General features: G+C 36.9%; 1 pseudogene; it reads right to left on the bottom strand.

Annotated features, from left to right (window-relative positions):
- Positions 1,336–13,474, bottom strand: LOC109833373 (annotated as a pseudogene).

The raw sequence follows: 20,492 nt of genomic DNA, 5'->3' as shown, positions 1-20,492 counted from the left end.
TTATTACAGTTGGAATGTTGGAAACTCTGGAAACAGAACTGTGACTGAACGCGTTACGCTCACAGGAAGGAATAATACAGTTGTTTCTCTCATTTGGACTGTGTGTACAGATCTGGTTGTGTGCATCAAAGTGATAGATATATTATGTGTAAAGTAATATCATACTTCAGAGATCTTAAGACATAAAGGTTAACTTCAGAAAAGCCCCATCAACTAGGGTGTCTCAGAAATCCCCCACAACTATTTTAACTTTAGAAAACACCCCTCAATTATGGAGGTGTAGATCATCCACCTCAACTTTCAAAATATGATTTATCCTGCCTCCACCTTTCTCCCCCTAACCCCAAAACTAATATAATTAAAATCTAAAGTAACAAAAGATTTCAAATGACCATACTATTCCTGAGACATTAAAATCTTTACGACGGTGTTCCTTTTTAACTTTTTTGGTTAAAAATAACTTACGTTTTATATCCCCTCTTCTTATTCCTCCATCTTCGTTACTAGATTCATGTGCAAATCTATTTTTTTCCCCTTTCTTATTTGAAACACTAAACTTCTTTTATTTTCTGCTTATCCATGTTTGTAATGTTTGAAACAATTAAAACTTTTGAATTTTTTTGAAGATTAGTTTCCTCATCAATACCAATCGAACTGAAGTCTAATATTTTGATTGGGTTGGGTCTTTAAACTCACATGATTTTTGTTCAATCAGTGGTATTTTAATCATCTCATATTTTACATTAATAATGTTAGGGGGTTATTTGAAAAATCTAGAGAGATAAAGGAGGTTTTGTGACACCCAATAGTTAATGTGGGTGTAGTCATATTTTGAAAATTGAGGGGGTTATATACAACAATCTCAAATTTAAGGGGAGTTTTCTAAAGTTAAAATAGCTGGGGGTTCTAAGACAATCCCCAATAGTAGAAGAGGTTTTCTAAAATTAACCGTAACATATATATAGCCCACCTTCCTGCTTATTAGGATTCAAGCAACAACCAAGAGCTGGACAGCACAGCCAACAACACCACACCACAAGTTATAAAATATATGGTTAATTACGGATATGCCCCTATAGTATCATTGTTTTGAACTTACTACCGTCATAGTTTTATTGTTGATGATAAGCACGGTACGTAAAACTTTTCTGACACATTTACCCTTAAAAGAAAGATAAAATGTCAAACATTCAGAGGGTCATCTGTAACAACAAAACTAGAGAGGAAGTTCAAACAACCATACACAGGGAGTCTATCCGCAGTTACAGGAAACAAACTAAATGACAGTAAAGATACGTAAGATAAATATAACTGATAGTAACAATTACATCAAACTAGAAAGAATATGTGAATAGGCTCTTAAGCTATACAAGCATCGTAACATCCAAAACAAAAACAAAAAAAAAAGAAATGCAAAGTAAGAAACCAAGAAAGGAATAAAAAGCACCCCCTGGACAGCTTTGCTAACAAGACAAAATGGACATGTTAGGACACTAACACAACTTCACCAATCACAAGGGAATGCCATATCAAGATAAAAAAAAAAAGAACTGGTTCTTATGTGTAGTAAATGACATTTTCAGCTAGATTCAAAAGCAGCAGCAGTCAGGGTCAGTCCACCGAGCAAAAGGAAGACTGCAGCTCATGTGCATTTAAAGCCATGGCAAACCGATAAGATTATGATGAGGATTAGAGCGACGAGGATGCCAGCAACAACCAGTTTTATCTTCATGTTCTGAAACCACATCTTTCTCCTCATCTTTGTTCCCTGCTGCCTGAAGTCTTGTGCCTGCAAACATTCATTCGAGGAACCTCACCAGTAAAGTTTGAGCTTAGCACTGTCTTAAATTGACCAAATTTTGAAATATAGAGATCCATACCTGGGAGCGGAGGTTCTCAGTTTTGTCAACAAGGAGCTCTATTTTCTCACCACGATCAAGAACCTGGAGAAGGCAAGAATGGACCAGCAACAGTTTAAAGCACTCGGATAACAGCACTTAGAGTTTTGAATATCTAAACTTCTTAACACAGTCCCAGCAAAGAGTTTGACTTCATACGGAGTTATCAAGTGAGAAATGTTTTGAAAATCTTACCTTCTCGATGTTTTCCATCATAACTCCTTTGACTTCTGTAACCTGAGCCTTCACCTTTGCAAGCTTGTTGATCTCCTCAGGGTGGTCCACACAGTACTGCATATGCTGCTTCAGTTTTGACCTGGTATTGTTTGTAAATGACAGTCGCAGATTTAAAACCAGAATGAAAGGAATTGTCAGAAGGCTTAGTTAGTTCTATGAAAACTAAGTTACCCAAAATCTCGGTTAAGGCTCTTAGCACCAGCTTTTGCAGCTTTTCCTCCACCATATCTTTTGATAAAATCTTCCTTAATCCTCTCAAGGAAAGCAATTGGAAGCTGCCTGCCGGCAGCTTCAGTTGCGACAACACAATATGCTGGAAACAGCAGATAAAGATTAAACAACCAGCTCCATTTATTCTGTTTTTTTTATTAAAGACACATCAAGCATTGCGAAAAAAGAACTTAGATTTATGGACAGGAAAAGAAGAATTATATTCGCTTTGCACACCAAGAGGGTGGTGGCAAGCAGGTTGGTAGTTGTTTTTTTCTTTGGGTGTGTGTGTGCGTGCACGTGTGTCCGCGCACATGTGTGCGCAAAGAAGGGGAATGCATTGTTCATATGAATTTATTGGCACAAATCCCCCATAATAGTCCTAATGATATAGATCAGCCTGCAAGACTAATAAGTTATCTTGGACTATACTCATGCTATTGAACTAAAAGCTAAATGTTAAAAGCCCAATATTAATCAAAATGCCTGAAATAAGCTGATGAATGTTACTGTCAGAGCAAAGTTCCTTGGTTTCCTCCAAAATGCCTGAAAGAAGCACTACAAAATGCAGTATTAACTAGTCTATATATTCTTATTAGTTTCATCCAAAACCAATATTAAGATCCTAAGCTTTTCAAAGTAGCAGGAAATGAATTCACAGCTCTTCCTTCAGTAACCTACAGCTTCAACAATTTATGCAAGTGTTCTCTCGTTACAACTTCCTAATTTTCCATACACCTCTTCCCACACAAGGTTGTTTCCTTTGGCTTGAGTATAATAATATAAAGTTCTATCAGTGTTCAAAACCACACTTTACCCCCCTGAGTACTTGCCTGAGTACTCCTGCCCGACACCAAAACGTGTCGGGTAGCTAAAACCCACTCGATTATGCAGTCAAATCACATAACAGAGAAGTTAAAGAGTATGCACTCGCATAATGAAATAATGGGGGCACATAATATACCCGTTTTGAACTGCACCACACTTAATTACCATGGAGTCTCTTGATCGATGCCTCAAAAGACCCCAAAAAACATGTTGCTTCCAAACCCTCAATCTAGTCACCCCTACACGGCCTCATCTCCAAGGCCACTAGTTTCCAGCAATCACCACCACCGAGTGTCGATGCCGACCGATGTTGTCTTCTACATCTGTTCTGCCACCTGACGCAGTGAGGTTGATGAGGAAGACTAAATGAGGAGTTCTATTAGGGGGGGTTAGTCACCTAGAACTTAAAATTAGAACTGTGATAATCTGTGGGATAAATTTTTAAGGTGTTAGTCACATAGAACTAAAACTAAAATAAAATTATACAGTGTTAGTCAAGTAGAACTCTAACAAAACTAGAATTGGGATAACGGTACAAAATTATCCCACTTTTTTTATTTTTCTATACAAAAAAGAGAGTTCTAGTCTCTCAAATTATTCCAAGTTTTAGCTTGGAACTAGGTGGTAAAAAACTAGAACTCATATTTATTTTGTTATTTTTTATTTTTTATATTTTATTTTTTTTCTTTACTTATTTCCTACTATGGTTATCACCATCATTAGACCGTCATTATAATAATAATTGCCAATATCTTATAGTCTAACTAAAAGTTATTTAATTAATAGTAATGAACATTCTTGTAAGCAATTATCAATTAATAATAGTAAGTTTAAAGCACATAAATAGTATTTATATATTCAAAATGCATAAATATATATTTCATGATTATAAAAATTTATCCCACGTTATTTTATCAAAATATCCCGTTTCACAAAATTATTCCTATTTATCCCACTAAAATATCCCACTAGCAAAAAATTATTCCAGTATAATAATTATCCCATTTTGCATGAAAATATCCCAATTGACTAACACCCCCTAAGTATTTTTAAGTATTAGAATAACTTATAGGAATGTTTTTGGTTTATGAAAGTTTTGTAGGTTTACTTTTAAGTGTATAACAACTTTTATTTGAATAACTTAGGGTATTATTGTTAGTCTTTTGCTTGTAATTTTTTAAATTTTTCATAAATTATTATATTTTTTATATATGACAATATATATGGTAAAATTTTCAAAAATGCATAATTCTATATAATCTGATTAATCACCGCATAATCCAATTAATCGCTATCCGATATCGAACCGTATGCATAATGAAACCGTGTTTTAGAACGTTGAGTCCTATTTTGTATTAGCAAAGGGAAAGACAATCACATAACTGTTGGATTTAAATCTAATTAAATCTATTTGTGGGCACATATGTTATATCAGTGTGTGTTGCTATCTTTCAGTTGACACGCATAAAGTGATTAATCAAGTAATTGGATCAATGGGTATTTAAATATGTCATAGGCTAAATGTGTGGATACCAGGTTGTAATTATAATTTGATGAGGGGCCAAATTATAAAAGTATAACAACTATAAATAAGGGGTTATGGTCCCTAATCTAGGGTTATATTCTCTATTCTCTTAATCCCCATATAAAGAGATTCTCAAGGAGAGACCCTCAAGATTAGAAGATTAAACCCTAATTCAGATTCGTGCAAATTCTTCATGGATTTAGGTATTGCTTCCGCTCTCTGTTGTGTTTATTCCCTTTGAATTAATCATGATTTTATGGATTAGATCTCAGTTTTAGATCTAACAAGTGGTATCAGAGCCACCCGTGATTAATTCTTAGGGGTTTAAGTTTTAAAATTGGGTTTTTGATCTTAAATCTCTGGTTTTTTCTCAAAATTGCTCACGGATGAACAGTAAAATTCCGTGAACAGTAAAGTTTTAAATTTTGTTGGATTTATTCTTCGCTTTTTTTTGGGATTTGTATCAAAAATTCATCTTTTTTTTCTGACTCTGGATCTGTTTTTGAAATAAAATCGAGGAATTTCTTAGCTCTATTTTTTGAAGTGGCTCTGGTTTTGAAGTGGCTCTGTTAATTATAGATTCTGCTGGAACTTTTATCACCGTGGACAGACAAATAGTAATCACACAGTTTTACTTAATTGACCCTTGTAATTTCTTATAGCAGTGAATTATGTAACATCATTAAATATTAAACTTAACAGAAGAATGTCACAAAGAATAATAAAGATAATATTACAAATACATGTCAGTAGATACTTAGAGTTCCTTAAGTTGACAGCTCAGCTAGTTTTATGTACTTCATTTATGATATATCTGCTAATTAACCAATAATCAGAAACCTTGTGCTTGACAAACAATCAGGTTCATGCATAACCTAGATGGAATTGGATATCATATTGCAAGAACCAGCAATAGTGAAAACAAATATAGGGTTGTGCAGCACTTAGCACTGAGATCTTTTTTTTCCTGTATGTATTCGTACATAGGACTCATCTGCTAGTTAACACAATTAATATCAGTACATAATACTATAACTATCTCAGGGACTAAAAAGTTGTTTTGATGTTATAATGTATATAAGGCAGGGCACATTCGATCCAAATCTAAGAGGGAAAAACAGAGCAAGCAAAGTTTAAGCAAGCAAGAAATGTTCTTTTCTGAGAGATAAATTAAGAAATGGTTTTTTTATTTGAATGTTCTGCTCTGTAAATTTGTGATCTAATTCAGAGAGAAACAGGAAAATTTGAACTTAATTAACCTCTGCAATGTACTTTTTAGTCGCCAAATTGTGCATAATAAATTTGATATCATACTTAACAAGAAAATGTAAACAAATTAAAGCAATAATTAACATATTAAGACAATACTTAGTCTCCATAGTCTAGAGAATCTGGACACATTGTTTAGCATGTAAGTAAGCGCATTGCAGTTTTAGAAAGTTTTCTCAAACATTAAGCAACATTCTCATAACGAAATTAACCAAGAATAAAAAACTATTAAAAACATCATTATCATCACTGTTGTTGCGACTTGCCATCATCATCACCATCAACACCTCTCCACTAATATGAGGATAGCTTTGAAAAGGCCCGCATAGAATTTCCTAGGAGTCAAAGACACTATAGAAAAAGGAGGCACCCACCACAAAATCCATTAAATCCTCTCCGAAAAAAATAGGGCAAAACTACTGACAAAGAAACAAGATTAGAAACAAAATCAAAGCTGCAGATGCGACTCTTTGAGCTTTAACTATCCAATGCACGTAGCCAAATGTTGGGGAAACCCCGGTGCCGAGATCCAATACCAATCACCGAGAGAAGATAAACAACACACCAAAGATAGCACAAACACAAGATACACCAGATTTTACGTGGTTCGGCGAGATGCCTACGTCCACGGGGTAAGAAAGGGAGAGTTTTTACTATTAGAAATCAAGAGGAACAAACTAGGGTTACAAATCTCACAAAAAATCATCAACAATCACTCCTGATCTCTCCCAAATGCTCCAACAATAGAAGCCCAAGAAATCCCCCACAATGGCTGCTAAAACCCTCTTGCCTTAACCCTAAAACCGTGACTTTGGGTATTTATAGAAAACCCAAACGAAACGGGTCTGCAAACTATAAGCCAAGGATGAAGAAGATCTTGTTGCCGATCTCCAAAGCTCCAACCGAAGGATGAAGGATCCTCTTTCCGCTGCCAAGAAGTTCCAACAGACCGCTCTCGAAAGATCCAGCCCTGATCTGATTATCAAAAATTCGATCCTTAACTCTGTTGAGTTTGTTGTTATTTATAGGGGATTAAGGGGTGTAACCACCTCCTTAATTCGCTCCTAAGTGGGGCTAATGGGATGTAACCGCCCCTTAAATCACTCCTGAGTGGGGTTGTGATCCCCTCAGATCGTGGGAAACGGTTTTGAAACCGTTCAGCTCGTGTTTGAACGAGTCAAACGCAAAACCATGTTCTGATGTGAATTCTGCGTTCAAACGCAGTGTCTGGAAGCTTGAACGCAGTGTCTGGAAGCTGCGTTGGCATCTTGTTGGAAGCTGCGTTCAGCGGTTGATTTGAGCTGCGTTCAGCTGTTGGGAGCTACGTTGGACAGCGATTAGAGCTGCGTTTGGCAGCGATTTGAACTACGTTTGGCAGCAGATTGGAGCTGCGTTCAACGTCGGTTGGAGCTGCGTCAGGCAGCGGTTGAAGCTGCGTTCAGCTGCTGATTTGAGCTGCGTTCAGCGGCTGATTTGAGCTGCGTTCAGCGGCTGATTTGAGCTGCGTTCAGCGGTTTGAGCTGCGTTCGTGGCTATGAACATGGTGCGTCTTGATGCTGGTTCGCGGGGAGGACTTCCACGTCTTGGTTTGAAGAGACCGTCGATTTGTAGTCTCTTTCTATCGAAGTTTTGCAAAGATCGTCATTTTGTAATCTTTACTTTAGCTCTTTGATATGCAAGAGTCGTCAGATTGTAACTCTCGATGTTGATGGTGAAGGCTGTTAAACTAGAGCTCTCATCGGTTGTCGTGAAGGTCGTCAGATTGTAACCTTCAGCGATCTACGTGAAAGTCTTCAAATTGTAGCCTTCTGGAAGTCGTCAGATTGTAACTTCCATCATCGGTGTTTTGATGGGGATCAGCTATCTATAGCCTACCAAACAGCTATTCTGAGTCATCAACTGTCAATCCTACAAATCTCCACCTCGGCGAAGATTCTACCAAACTGAGCCGACACCAACCAAACCAATTGCCTCACTTGTTGCATCCAGTACGCTATGGCAACAGACTCATAACAACGGACCACATCCACAACACGTTGAGACCCAAACGGGAGTGCGAACTCTCACCCTAAACCACCAGTGTCTACTCACCAAATCGGCTGCATCAAAACTGACTGCCTACGTATCCTCTCCAAGGAATCAAGCCTTAACGTAGTTCACCTTATGGCCTCCAAAGGCCCTCAATCCAAAAGAAGAGTCATCAACTCTTCACTAATACCAACATCCAATGTACGACTGATAGCATCACCAACGACCCCATACTAAAACGATCCAAACACCTCCACCTGAGGTGAATCAATGACCATATCCAAGCTATATCCACCAGCTGCACACGGATCTACCAACTCATCATCTGCATCCGAATCCAAATGATTCCCACGCTGTGCCACCTCAGCTAGAATCCCAAATAATGCAGAATGACCTGAAGTATGTGGAGTAAGCTCCACCCAATGTGGAGCAATATCACCCTCCACCCGCTGCGATATCTCTCTGATCTGATCAATACTCTCTACCTGTCGAGAGTCCAAAGTGACAAACCTGCTCAGACCAAACTCAGAACTGATAGCCGAATGAGCCCCTGAATTCCAAATACGTAATCGGATCCAATCTCACATCCACGATGTGGCCACGTGCTGGGTAGCCCAATATCCGACGCCAACCAAAATCTGAAACAGCTCCATCATGTAGGCATCGAAAATTGCCTATAGGTCTCCACGAACGGCTCAGTGTTAAGGAACGACGATGAACGTCACTATCCGGTTCACAGGAGTTCGATTGATGTCGATGAACGCTTGAAGTAAATCGACGAACTACGTGAACTAACGAAGGTACGGGCTAATCGGAAGCCCCGCGATGTTTACAAAAGGAACAATGCCCTTCGTGTCTCATTCATTCTACAGATGATCCAACCATCGGAGCTGATAGAACTCCTTGTCGGTTTTCCAACACACTTCGAATCACTCAAATCCGAGTTCGGACGAAGGAATTACGGCAGAAACAGATATATACACCATATGGAGTGTCTCGGACCAACGAGACACCCTTCGGTGTCTCGGCTAAGGCCGAGACATCCTAGGGTGTCTCGGCCCAAACCGAGACACCCTAGGGTGTCTCGGATCAATGGGAGATACCCTAGGGTGTCTCCGATCAATGGAGACACCCTGGGGTGTCTCCAAGGCAGATTTGGGCCTTTAAGTGTTTTTAACCGCTCCGTTATCCCCTCAAGCCTATAAATACAAGCCTTAGGCCTCATTTTTTGGAGATCTGAAATTTTGGTGAATTGGCGAAGCCCTGCCGAACTGAAGAGTGATCGAGCCCTTCAACAAAAGAGATCGAGAGTCGTCAGATCTACATCACCCGCATCCAATCCTTAGAATTATCCCGTGGTGGTAATTCTAAGAAGAGCAATTATCTCGCTTTTGTCGAGATAAACGCTTCTGTTTCTAGATCTCCTCGCGGATCGACGAAGCTCTGGACCTGATCTGATTGTCAGGTAGTCCACGGATATCGACATCCCCGTCACAGGCTAAAGACCCACGCAAGCAAGAGACGACGAGCGGATCTTGTGTTTATTTTCAAGAAAGTTGTAATCTTTTATTCTTTTGTTGTTTGAATTCATTTGTGACGCTTAAAGTTTAATGAAATCAATGACTAAAGTAACTTTCGACGAAAACACATCAGATCTAACAATATCTAACACAGCAGTTAGCAACCTCATAAGATGGCCCAAACTTGTCAGAGCCCGAATACCAAATCCACTGCTCGAAAACCAACGTCGATTCTCCTCCAGAAAAGAACGGCCCACTAAATCCGCCATCTCATCTCGTCGTCCTACTGTCTCCTCTCCTCTGAAGTGTTTCCAACTACCATGAGCTTGGCACCAATACAAGAAAGAACCCCTACTAGAACTAGTACGACAGGTAACCTCTCTGCCCATACACATCCTCCAACTGTTACGAACTACTAGGCCTTCATACCAAAGGGACTTGGTTGTAACCCATATATGCCTAGTACAATCTCCAACATAGGAAACAAAATACTGATTATCTCCCAATGATGTCTTCATGGAAGACCCCCTAATGCTTGACTGAACACCTCCTAAAAGACCACTCGATCGATGGATAGAAGTGCCAAACTCCACCTCGGTCTTCTCGCTCATCTCACTGTGCTCAAAGGACTTTAATCTATAGGTCATAACACTCCTCAACAATCTATGTACGGTATAACCAATAATATACCCCAGCACCAAACAATGTCACAGTCTAGCCAAAGAAGTCGTCAGCGCTCTATCAATCACCGTGCTCCCAAGCACCAAACAATGTCACAGTCTAGCCAAAGAAGTCGTCAGCGCTCTATCAATCACCGTGCTCCCAAGCAGATAATACAAGTTACCTATCAATCACCGTGCTCCCAAGCAGATAATACAAGTTACTCCTCCTGACGCCCTTCATCACAATCATGAACCCCAATGTAACCTTCAAGCGAGAATCTGCCAAGGTCACCCTATAGCCTGCTACCTCCAATACACCAAGTGAAATGATGGTCTTCCTTAGCTGAGGAACGAACCTCACATCAACCAACTCCCGAATTATCCCGTCACTCATCCGAATCCGAACAGTATCAATACCACCAATAGGGTATCTGTGATCATTACCCATAAGTACAGCATCCTCTCTTTTCAACTCTTGAAAGCTGGAGAACCAATCCCTCCTAGGACATATGTGGTAAGTAGCACCTGAATCTAACATCCACTCGGTGGAGTCGGCAACACCAACTGACGAAAGAGCTAGGCAAGAATAACTCGAAGAATCTGAATCTGAAACGTCGCCACTAGACTTAGCAACATTCAACTCTGAAGCTTGAATAGTTTCCCCCTTATTCTTCCCAGCTTGTAATTTTAGGCATTCGACTTTCCAATGTCCATCCTCTCTACAAAAAGCACACTGATTCCTACCAACTGCAGGATGCCCCTCTCTAGACTGCGACCTCCTATCACGGTTTGGACTTCTAGCTCTTACAACCAATGTCCTCGCTACCGGCTCAATGGAAGTCTCTCTGTCCTTCTTACGAAATTGATAATTCATAAGAGCCGCGGTGACCTCACTATATGACAGAGATGTCTTCCCATTAATAAGAGTGAGGACGAATGTCTCATATTCCTCGTCGGGCAAGGAACTCAATAATAACAACGCCTTGTCCTCATCTTCAACAATGACATCTACATTCATCAAATCTGTAAGTAGCTTCGTGTAGTAGTTCATGTGATCACTAATGGATGTCACATTCTTTAATTGGAAGCGATAAAGCTTCCTCTTCAAATACAAGCGATTTTCGCGCTCTTCGTCAAATACTTACCCTCTAGGACCTTCCAAATCTTCTTTGCAGAAGTCTCATTCATCACATCATATTTTAGATCTTGAGTAAGACAAGATCAAATCACACCACATGCCGTTCTATTCATTTTTTTCCAAACCTTTTCATCAATGTCGGCCGGTTTCCCGTCCAACTCCAACGTATCTTCCAAATTTTGCGCATTTAGCGTATCCATGACTTCGCATCTCCAAAGTCCAAAATTATTTGTGCCATCGAACTTCTCCACATCTATCTTCATAGAATGAACATTCAAACTTTGGACGGTCTTCACACTAGAAGAACCCTCCCCATTTTTATCTTTCCCTGTCATTATCTCAAAGCACCCAAACAATTGCGGAACAAACAAGAAATAGATCCAACTTGAAAAAGATAAAAATTTTACCACAAAGATCCCATATTTATCACTAATCGAAGCTCTAGATTAACTTCCCAACTGATCTACACCTCCAAAAAGCTCAAGCGTTGCCCAAAGCTCTGATACCACTTGTTGGGGAAACCCTAGTGCCGAGATCCAATACCAATCGCCGAGAGAAGATAAACACACCAAAGATAGCACAAACACAAGATACACAAGATTTTACGTGGTTCGACGAGATGCCTACGTCCACGGGACAAGAAAGAGGGAGTTTTCACTATTAGAAATTAAGAGAAACAAACTAGGGTTACAAATCTCACAAAAAACCCTCAACAATCACTCTTGATCTCTCTCAAATGCTCCAACAATAGAAGCCAAAGAAATCCCCAACAATGGCTGCTAAAACCCTCTTGCCTTAACCCTAAAACCATGACTTTGGATATTTATAGAAAACCAAAACGAAACGGGTCTGCAAACAGATCCAGCCCAAAACCGATGCGGCGGTCGACTGTGGGGGTCGACCGCGATGGATCGCGATCGACCGCCACGGTCAACCGCCCTCAATCCCAAAACAACCTCAAAATCCAGAAACTTCTGCGGTCGACCGCCAACGGTCCAGACGCACAGTGAACCCTGTGCACAAACGCGGTCGACCGCCAGAATCCCGCGGTCGACCGCCAGCCTGCCAAACAGCTATTTTGAGCCATCAACTACCAATCCTATACCAAAAGGCTAGAATTTAACCTTCAGTAGATAACCAAATTCTCTCTGAATGACGCGGTGAATATACAGATATGACAGGTTTGAAAATGTAAGCATATTACATTTGAAGAAAGCATGATTGACCATTACAAGAACCTAATTTCTAAATACCTTCTTGAATCTGAGATTATGAATTTGAGACAGAATTTAAACAACAACAAAAAAACAATCTTAAGCAAAGATTATAGGTAGAAAAAGAATCACAACCACCAAAATAATTTAATCTCATTTGAAAATGAAATCGACTTCACTAAATATTCCTTTCAATTCTCCTAAAATGTCGCTCTTTCAGTTCGAGGATCTCATGATAAAAAATTATCAAAACACAAATCCAATATGGCTAATAATAGACAGTTAATTGAACAATGCACATACTACGCTAAATTCCATGCAGACCGAATAATTCTTCAGATTCGTACACAAAAAAAACATAAATCCAACGATAAACTGCATTCACGATCCCCAAACCCCCGTCCAAATCAATCAAACCGCCAAGAAATGGTACGCAGTTAACAACCATAAAATCATATCAATAATTGATGAGATCAAGAATCAACCTCCACGGATCGACAACTAAATTGACGAAAAGATCGGAAAGGCAACAGATTAGTTGAGATCGAGGGACTCACTGTATCCGTCCTCGACGAGGTAATTGAAGGTGTGGCCATCGCAATTGTAGGTAAACCTGTTGTTTGTGGTGGGGAGTTTCTGGAGGCATTGCGATGCGATGCTGTTAAAATTCCCGCTGAACTCCGTGTATTCGCCGAGAACCACCGTCCCTCGAGCGACGAAGCTGTAGATCAGCTTTTGCTGCCCCATTTTTGTCCTCAGTCCCTTGATCTCTCGTTTCTTTGGATCGGAGAGAGAGAGAGACGGAGATAGAAGACGATCAAGAAATCAAAATGAGATTTGGCTTTTTTTTTTAATGCCTTTCTATTTTTGGAATAATTTGGAGGGGAAATCGGAAACAATGGTTAAATCGAAAAACCCGCCTTCGACGCGATAGCTTGTCCTCGCTGGAAAGCCTCGCGTGAAGGCGCCCTCGCCAAGAGGATAAATTACGATTTGAACCATCGTCGGTTGCGAAGTAGAAGCATGTCGTAATTAAAATCTGATTACTTGTTTATATTAATTAACCCCAAAAACAGGTAAAAAAGAATATTAACCTTTTTTTTTGCGTTATGAAGATTGTAGGAAGCATGAGTTGTTTCGGAGCTTGGCCTGTTTGGATGGGGTATTTTGCCCCAAAAATTAGGAGGAAAGCTGCCAAAATGGCAGCTTTTTTGCAGCTTTCCCCCAAAATCACCTCTTAAAAAGACGATTTTGGGGGAAAGCTGGCAATAAGTTGCCATTTTGATAGCTTTTCTCCCAATTTTCGGGGTAAAATACCTCTAAATAGGCCCTTTGTTTTAGTGGAGCTAGAACTAAGGGCTATCTTTTGTAGCTAAGGCTTTAATTTTCTTTTAGGGGCTGTTTGGTTCGTTTCCTTGATACAGAGAAATGCAATTCCATGTAAAGAAACACAAGTTTTGAGTTTTCCAAACTTTTTCAAGAAATAGATTGTTTTGCTTTGGTTCGCACATAAAAAATGGTGGGAAACCAATATATTTATTTTTCTTGTGTTTGGTTCGCATAGAGAAAAAAAGAAAACTTTTGTAAATAAAGCAGAGAAGGAAAAAAAATCTGACGTGACAGAGTATTCATCAATTTTACTTGTTTGGGGAAGGAAATCGGAGAGGGAAAAAAATCTTAGTTGGCAGCGATTTCAGCAAAGTTTTCCCTCTTCCATTCGAGCGAACCAAAGCGGCACAAAGAAATGGATGGAAACAAAAAAGCTGACGTGGAGGGCTAAAAATCTGACGTGGAGGGGTTTTCTGAGTTTTCCACCCCTTATAATAGCGAACCAAACAGCCCCTTAATAAAAGTGTAAGAAAAGCCAACCAAGAAATGATACTTTCACCAGAACTTTAATAAAGAGGAAAAAAGAGAGGATGCTTAAACGTCAATGCTATCATTTTTTCCGACATAAAATAATTTTAATTGCAAGGATTGTTATATTATTTGATTTTGTAACATTTAGATAGCAGCACTTAACATTGCAAAGTCCAGGTCAAATTTTATCTTGAAATTATTTCCATCAATAAAAAGTAGAAGTAACTAAAGTTAAATCTGTATATATTAAAAAATATCGGGAGAATTAGAGGGCCTAATAATATTTCAAAATTTACCTCATTTATTTTGAAAACCATGTACTCCAACCTTCTTCTTTTTTCTCGCCATATCAGTGACTTATAACTCTTATATTTTGAGACTAATCCCTCAAATCATAAAATGTGCTCTCATGTCCTGTCGATTCTTAACTCATTTTTACCTCCTCATTTTTACCTTCTTCTTATCTACATATATATATGTGTGTGTATATATATATAACAAATGTTAAATATCTCAGTTGGTACAATCCTTCCCTATAAACTCCCTAGGTCCGAAGTTCGATTCCCTCAAAAAAAATTTAATCCTTACTTTAACAATTATTTTCAATATCAGTCCTTTAAATTTTTTATGTTTTGAAATTAATCTCCCAAATCATGGCAGTATTATTAAGTCACTTAAGACATTGTTTTCATATGAGTCCTTTAAATCTTTCATATTTTGAAATTGATCCCTCAAATCATGAAAATTGTTATTAAGCCTTACAATTCTTGAGTTAATTAGAAATTAACTTATTTTTAATTTGTGATAAAAATATACTTGGGAGTTGTAATATAGATAATTAGTTAATTTTAAATAAATCCCTCAACTCGTTGAATTTGTTATTATGTCTCATGATATTTTAATCTTTTTCAAATTAATGACTCTGGTTATTACTTCTACTCTTTATTAGAGAGGCTCATTTCTAAATAATTTAAGAACTAAAGGATCTAATATTAATTTTAATTATTAATAGTAGTAAGTTTTAAAATATGTAAATAGTAGTTTTGTCATCAAAATGCACGACTTATATGCTTATTGATTATTGAAAATTATCCTTAATTATACTAACAGTTGTCTCCCTAAAACATCTTGTTTTAAAAAATTACTCCCAATTATCTCACTAAGATATCCACTTTAAAAATTTATCCCTTACTAAAAATTGTTCTACTTCAATTAAAAATGTTATGATTGACTAACACTCCCTAAGCAACTTGAAAACAATCAATATGAAAAAGAAAATTTTGTTGCTAAGATAAATGAGTTATATTATGATTTGTCATTAGAACAAATTAAGTTCAAAACTTGATGCACTACAATTGTTTTTGAAAATGAACAACTAAATTCCAAAATTAGTGATTTGGGAAAAGTCAGAAGAATTTTTCATTGGGTTCAAAAGGTCTTAACATGTTCCTTTCTAATCAATGATTTGTAAAAGCTAAAATTAGACTTGGTTATTCATATTCTGGAAAATATAAAAAGGTTTCAATCTTTTTTTGTAAAGGGTAATAATCTTGGTTATTTTTATCCTATTCCCAATGGAACTTATTATTATATATGCTCATTATGTGAAAGAAGTGGACATGTTTCGGTGAGCTATCGTTTGAGGTATGGAGTCCAAATAGTCAAACATATTTGGATACTGAAAGACCTTATTGATAACCAATGTGGACCTATGTGGATTTCTAGATCACACTTGCCTGCCTTTCTGTAGGTTTACTGGTTGATCAAGGATTGAGGCAACACACGGTAATTACTTGTAAGTTCAAATTATCAAAATCCAATCCTCAGTCTACATGGATATGAGAAGATACTGATTTGATAAATATCTTATATTATCTTTTCATAAGGGTAAGTTTTAGCTATATCCTATAATCCTTGCTTGTTATCTATATCTTTAGATGATGCATGAGATACACTGGTATGTACTAACTTTTATTTTCTTTCATAGCATATCAATTTAGTTAGCACCCATATGCATGATCACCTGATTTATTGTATGTACATATTTTTGGATTTTTCTTCATTTTTTATTTTTATTTCATTTTTTAATTTTTTGGTTATTTTTATATAATAAAAATAAAATAAAAAATTCTCTTTCTTTCATTTTTGTTTTCTTATGAAAAATTTAAAATAAAATAAAAAAGTATCTTTCTTTTATTTTTTATAAAAAATTAAAAACAAAGAAAAAATTTTTCTTTATTTTTTAGTTTTTAAAAAATAAATAAATAACAAATTTCAACATGCCTATGTATATGCTTTTACATGAAATATTCAGATATGGTTATCTATTCGTATATGGCATGAGTTTATCATATTGCTTCACATATGTTTTTCACATCTATCCATATGAAATGCGCACACATGAGTTTACATATTTGATTAATAAACATGTTACGCTATGTTTTATATTACTTTTCACACCTTAGTATTATTGCATCATGTTTAGCCTTGTAAAAGTAAGAATTTGGGTATATTCGTCAAAAGATGGTCAAAGACCCACACTCATGGATGTAATAGTGCAATATCTCAAGGGTATCCATCATACGCTAAATATTATCTACTTTTAGAGATGATGCATATCGCCCTCTAAACACAATCATTCTTCCTCTTAAAGATCAAAATTTCGGACTTGTCTAAAAATTGAGATAAGTCAAGTTTTATAACAAAAGAAGAAGCTCAAACTAAGATATATCTGTATTTATTTTATGAAGTAATATAATTAATTTTATTGTCGTTTTTATAAACTTTTCATTAATATCTTCATAGTTTGTGCATGAATTTTAATATGCCATATCATCATGATTCACCTCTATTGAAGTTAATTATGTATCTCTCATAGTATTCTTTTAAAAAAAATTCTGTGAACCAGTATGTATTTCTCTTCTTTGCACATTTGGATATTTTTTATTTGAATTTTCAAGTATATTGCATATCCCAGCTGTGTTTTCTTTTGCTAATAACAAAAAGGAAAAGAAAAGGTGAAATTTGAAGAAAAAAAGGTTTGAAATTTCATGTATTTTTTAAAACTTTGAGTTCGAGGTGAAATTTAAAGAAATAATGGTTGACGATTTCAAGAAATTTTTCGTTTTGAAACTTTAAGTTCTTTGTTTCAGGGAGATTTTTTCTTAGTTTTGGGGGAAGCTTCTGTAATACCTATACTTTTTCATGTATGCATATTTGTAGAGACAACTTTGTTTTGCATATTATTAAAATTGTGTCTTTTATGTTTTCTATAAATTTAGGAGAATTAGATAGGGTTAGAGATCTATCATGTTTAGGAGATAGGTCTCATCGTGATTAGAAGTTTGAATCCTATTCTAATTAGGAAGTCAGGCTAGAAATAAGGTATTGGTTTCCCCATATATATTCTTCTATTATTGAAGGAAAAACCAAGGGGAGGAGAGATATATATTATTCTTATAATCTAGGGTTAGTAAAGGGTGTAGCCTGATTCAAGAATATTATGCGAGAGGTGAGGGTTTCATAGTCTTTGTCCTACAAAAGATTACAACATTAGGAGAGGGTTTCATAATCTTTGTCCATTCAAAGGATTGTAAGAAGTGAGTTTTGGGGAAAATATGAGAGTTGATTATGTATGTGAGGCTACGAGATTGAAAGACGAGAGTTAAATGGTTCCTCTTGTAATTCTCCGAGATACATATTTGATTTCTCATATTGTTGCTCCGTGGATGTAGATTGAAATTGGTTGACCAAACCACATAAATCTTGGCGTTCTTTCTTCTTGATTGCGGTTGTTTTCTATCTTATTGATTGTGGGTTGGCTTCCGAGTTGCGGAGATAATAGTACTAGAGGGACTAAAATTCCCCAACACATATCATATATGTTATAAGTTTATCAAGTATTGAATATATATCTCACCATGTTTTACGTTATGTATTTTAAATTTTGAGTTTTGTTATTATCAAAATAGAGAAATTTTTTGATGAATAATAAACTCTCACTTGCTACTTATATGTTTGTGAGGTGATATGTTTTAGGAATAAATAGGTACAACTGAGTTACGGTTCAAAAAAATGCAAAAATCAACATAAATATTGATTTCAACCTTTAAACCATCGATGGTCATGCGACACCATTGATGGTGGAGTCGAGTCATCAATGGACTATAGCAAATAATTGGAGAAGTAAAAATTAGATTTCGATCTATGGTCTACAGTCGACAATCAATGATCGCAAGGACCATCGATGGACTATAGTCAATAATCACTAAAATTTAGAAATAAGAATTTGCACAATCGGTGGACTATAGGCAACCATCGATAGTCATCATCAATCATCGATGACCATGATCAACCATTGATGGTCGTGACAAGTTTTACTATATTTCCAAATTTAATCTCAGCTATTTATCGACCCGTTTGATCTCCAATTTAGATTGTGATTTGGGTATCTCTTTCCCGTTCTATCAAGGCTTATTTAAGCGGAGATATAGATCATAACAAACAACAAAGAGAATGAATAAAAAGGAGAGATGCATTTTAGAATTTAGGGAGAGAAATTTATTTGAGAATTTAAACACTAGAGCCTCGTTCAACTACTTCCCATCGTGCTCAACATTGGAGGATTGTTTTAGAGAGGAGAAGTCCCCATCTGTGTTCAACTACAGCACCGTTTCTTCATGGATCTTCAACATCAATGTTTTGGAAAGTGATATATTTTAAAGGGCTGTAACTTTTTTTTTTAATTGAGGTTTAGTTATTTTTGGATTCATTTTGTATTTCAAACTTGTGAGTTTTGACGGCATAATGAATCCAGATTAATTGGGGTTGGCATACTCAAGCCAGGTGAATTGAAGGTGGCTAGTGATCATCATATTTTATTACACTTTTATACTCTCATTATCTATTTTATTTAAATAAGTTTAAATAAGTATATCTACTAGTGACATGTTGAAGAGTCGGAACTTAACAAATAATATTTGGCCCTGAAATTCACTTGTTGAAGGGTGTAATGAGTCGCAACACTTGAAACATTGAAGAAACTAGTTGATGCTTATGTACATGTGGGGTTCGCTGTAGTTGGAGCAACAATTAAATGTATTTCTAATGGTGTATGGTCTAGCTTCAACTAGGATCTTGGCTGTCTTTCTACTTGCATATATGTTATTTTTCGTATGTATTTCAAATGCTTTGTGAAAGTGTTATGGTGTTTTCAGCCGCCAAAGTACGATCATTTGATAGCTACGGATATGTGTCCCCTCTACATGTACCACTCAAGTCAGATTGAGGGTCAAAATAGCCAAGGATCCCGACGTAACCGTCCCGTCGAGTCTACATCTCTTTATGTTGACACGAATGACGGTACTTGTCGGTTCTCTTGTCGAAGACGACTCACAACGAGCCCACTTAACCAATTATTAGATGCCTCACGAGGACGACTCGAAAGGCGTTACTTCTCGGCTAAGCTATAGGACGACTTTAGCCTCGAGCCCTCTCCCGCTGACATAACTTCGACGTCACATTTAATGCTTGGCATCATGCATCTAGCCCTGATAGTCTTCATGACTCATCGGACCACGTCAGCTGTAATAATTATTTTTTTATTACAAGATCTTATATAGGAGGCCCACATGATTTGGAATTGAAAAAAATAAACAAAACAATGTAAGGCCCATGAGTGTTAGTAGAATCTAGAAGCCCAACTCCATCTCTTTCTCTTGTTTATCCACTCACGGGTGAGATCCCGAGAGTTTGTTTGGTGATATAATGCTTAACCAACCTCTTGATCTCCTCTTATTTTCACTAACAAACTCACCAACCACTTTAAAACCCTTCTTCACATTTTTTTCTCTCACGGGAAACCAGAGAGAGAGAGAGAGAGAGAAGAGAGTTTGGATTTTTGTGGAGAAAGAGTTTTGTGTGGTGTTTACACTTTCGGCATTAATTGGCAAACATTCTTTTCCTCAATATTATTACTTTATAATTATTATTATTTTTTGATTTTCCCCCCTCGTTGCATATATATTTTTTCCATGATTTTAATATTTGTAAGTTATCAATTTGATTAATATATATGATATTAGTTGATGGTATTTGTAGTAAA

Source organism: Asparagus officinalis, chromosome 3 (genome assembly GCF_001876935.1).
Source record: "Asparagus officinalis chromosome 3, Aspof.V1, whole genome shotgun sequence".
NCBI lineage: Eukaryota > Viridiplantae > Streptophyta > Magnoliopsida > Asparagales > Asparagaceae > Asparagus > Asparagus officinalis.
This window is presented reverse-complemented; position numbering and strand designations above follow the sequence as displayed.